Below are 3,481 nucleotides of genomic sequence, written 5' to 3'. Positions count from 1 at the left end.
CCATCTTCATGTCTGACAGCGAGCCAGAACACACACACACACACACACACACACACACACACACACACACACACACACACACACACACACACACACACAGCGCTCTACTCACAGAGCAGGGAGACATGAGGAGAAAGATTTGAGGTAAAACAGAAGTAGTTTCCTGTGAAGACAGAACTTTATTTTGAAAAGACTGTGTTCATATACTAGGCAGAAGTTGACACGTGTTGCTGGACTTCAGTAGGAAAATGTCACTGAAGTTTTTCAAGTCTTAAGTAATAAATCAAGACAGAAGTAGAGTCATTTTAGACTAGACTTCTATACAACCAGAGGAGTCATATTCACACACTTGTTCTGCAGGATTTTAAGGAGTCAAGGAGACAAGTAGGAGGATCAGAGGAACTTTCATGTTTGAGATGATTACACACTGCAACGGTCTGATATGAAGATTATTGTCTCTTTATTGATAGAAATGTTCTAATATCTGTAGTGAACGGCTGCTGCAGTTCAACACACAGAGAGAGCGAGAGAGAGAGAGAGACAGAGAGAGAGAGAGAGCGAGAGAGAGAGAGAGAGACAGAGAGAGAGAGAGAGCGAGAGAGAGAGAGAGAGAGAGAGAGAGAGAGAGCTGTGGTCAGTACTGGACCTCTAACACACACACACACACAGCCCTGGAGTAATAATTCCACTCTTCCAGTTATTGCTCAGAGCTCAATATCACTTTAATTCCCTGAAGAGGTGAGAGAGAGAGTGTGTGTGTGTGTGTGTGTGTGTGTGTGTGTGTGTGTGTGTGTGTGTGTGTGTGTGTGTTGGTCACCTGTCCACTTGTCGATTGTTGCTTTTGATTAAAAACGAGGAGCGGCGACAGTTCTGAGTGTCTGCAATAACCCACTGATGCTGTTATCGCTCTCTGTCTCTCTCTCTCTCTCTCTCTCTCTCTCTCGTCTCTCTCTCTCTCTCTCTCTCTCTATCTCTCCTGTCTCTCTCTCTCTTTCTCTCTCTCTCTCTCTGTGTCTCTGTCTCTCTCTCCGTCTCTCCATATATTTCTTTCAACCCTTGTCTTTCCTCATGTGAGTGATTGTGTGTATCTGAACACATCGTGACGCTGATGAAGATATTAATAATAATAATTATATGTTACATGTCAGTGTATGAAAACCTCTCATTATATCCAGAACAGAGCATTAAACCTGAGGACACACCCTGACTTCTCCTCCTCTCTACTGTTACCTTCTCATCTCTCTCTTTCCAATATTGATGTGTTGACCTTTCTCAACCCTCCTCTTCCTCTTCTCTCACCCTCAACTCTCCGTCCACACCTCCCTCCTCTCTCTCCCTCCTTTATGACATGTTGACCTGCCTGCATCTTCTGCTTCCTCTTCCCTCAGTGTCCTTCCTTTACCTCTCTGTCTCTTTCCTCCCCTTCCTCTCTCTCTCTCTCTCTCTCTCTCTCTCGATGTGTTGCCGTCTTAGATGGCTCTTCATCTCTCTCCTCTGGAGCCTCCTCCTCCTCTTCCCTCCTGGCTATTGATTGGCTCATTTGATAGTTCTATCACCAATCAGCATGAAGTTGACCTTTTGGACTTGGCAATGATAGCAGGACGATGAGTGTGTGTGTGTGTGTGTGTGTGTGTGTGTGTGTGTGTGTGTGTTAACCTTTGCTTGCAGAATGTCAGGCCGGCTCTTGATGCTGCTTGTCTGTACATTAGTTGGACAGGAAGCAGTTCAGCTCTCCAACAGGAAGTTCAAACTCTCCTTCATGACTGACAGTGAGCGTCGTGTCACCTGACTTCCACCTGTCGATCCTCTTCAGTCCGTCGGTTCCTCTCCGTCCAAACATCGACTCTCGCGGAACAACCGGAACAATCAGCGTGTGGCCCCGCCCCTAAATCATCCCTGCTTTATGGTCTGTTCTAGACTTCTATACAACCAGAGGAGTCGCCCCCTGGTGGACACTAGAGAGAATGCAGCTTTAAGTTATGAGGTTGCCACGCTTTAAAAAAGAGAGGTTCAGGGTAAGAATGTGAAAATGTTTTTGCATGAAGCCCAATTGTTGGTAAAGATGGCAACATTAATATAAAATAAAACATGAATAAATGATAATATCTGATCTGTCACCATTTCAAAAATCCTCCTGAACTCAGAGCAGAATATCACTTCTGAAGACGTTATTGTCACTTGGCAGACGTCCAAAAGGAGAAGCAGCTGATGGAAATATAAAACCAGCCAAATATTATGTTTACAGCAGCTTTATTGTCCCGGTGCAGCCGAGGATCTGCTGCTCCAGTCGTTCCAGTTGTGGTTAATGGGAGAACTGGGAGCAGACTGGGGAACCCAACGAGTGAACCGGGCCTTGTTTTCAAAGCCCACCGGGTCGGACAGTAAAGAGCCAGATGCTGCAACACATTGCAACGCTTTATTAACGCCGGCTGTTGACGTCTCACGTCGCTCTAGTTATACAATCTGTACTTTCACTTTCACACATTCTGCCACTGAACACATACATCGACTGTGAGGGTGAAGTGTTCGTGGTATTTATGTCTAAAATTCACCTTAAAGCAGGTTTAAGACTCTGATGTTGGTTGGAGCACCTGAAGGCAACATCAACTCTCCTCTTCCTCCTTTCCTTTCTTTTCCTTTCCTCACCCTCCAATCTTTATTCCCTTTTCTCTCACTCCTTCCTGATATCCTCTTCTTTCCTTCCATCCTCTCCCTCTCATTCACCCCCCCCCCCCCCCCCCCCCCCCCCCCCCCTTCTCACATTCACCCAATTCTTCTTTGTTTGTTTTCACAGTTTTATATCTTTAGTGTTTTGTGGTGGAGGCAAACATAAAAAATGATAATAATAAAGGAGAGCAGAAAAACGACACCTTTCTAACCCGCCTCATTGGTTGAAAACAAAATGACGTAAATTACCCATAATTCCCTGCAATTAATGTCAGCAGCACGATGTCTTTCACGTCTCTCTCTCTTTCTGGTCGTGTCTTTTTGTCGTGCTTCTCTCGTTATTCTTCTTCTTCTAGTTTGTCCTCTCTCTCTTCCCTCATTTCTGTCTTTGTCTCTTCTTCTTCAGCTCTCTGGACAGAAGTATGTGTCATAGAGTGTATTTATGTTCTCTGTCTCTTTCCTTAGTTTTAATGATGATAAATATTAATGCTTAAGAAATACAATGACTTGCATTATAATGATATTCTTCTAAGTCTGTGTTTGTTCTGCTCCTGTTTCAAAGACAGAAATATGTATTATTATCTCAAAGATGAATGAACAAGAGAAGAAGAGGTTGAGCTACAGGAAACAATAGAAGAAGAGGTTGTGATACAGGAAACAATAGAAGAAGAGGTTGTGATACAGGAAACAATAGAAGGAGAGGTTGAGCTACAGGAAACAATAGAAGAAGAGGTTGTGATACAGGAAACAATAGAAGGAGAGGTTGAGCTACAGGAAACAATAGAAGAAGAGGTTGTGATACAGGAAACAATAG

General features: G+C 43.9%; 1 protein-coding gene across 1 annotated transcript in view; it reads right to left on the bottom strand.

The window, feature by feature from the left end:
• LOC137874317 (A-kinase anchor protein 6-like) overlaps positions 1 to 3,481 on the bottom strand; it is a 98,393-nt gene that overhangs the window by 90,048 nt on the left and 4,864 nt on the right. The window lies entirely within an intron of this gene.

This window comes from Cebidichthys violaceus, unplaced genomic scaffold (assembly GCF_023349555.1).
Source record: "Cebidichthys violaceus isolate CVI_PGR_0920_01 unplaced genomic scaffold, fCebVio1.0.p SCAF_185, whole genome shotgun sequence".
Classification (NCBI taxonomy): Eukaryota; Metazoa; Chordata; class Actinopteri; order Perciformes; family Stichaeidae; genus Cebidichthys; species Cebidichthys violaceus.
The sequence above is the reverse complement of the archived record's forward strand: the minus strand, read 5'-3'. Positions and strand labels throughout refer to the sequence as shown.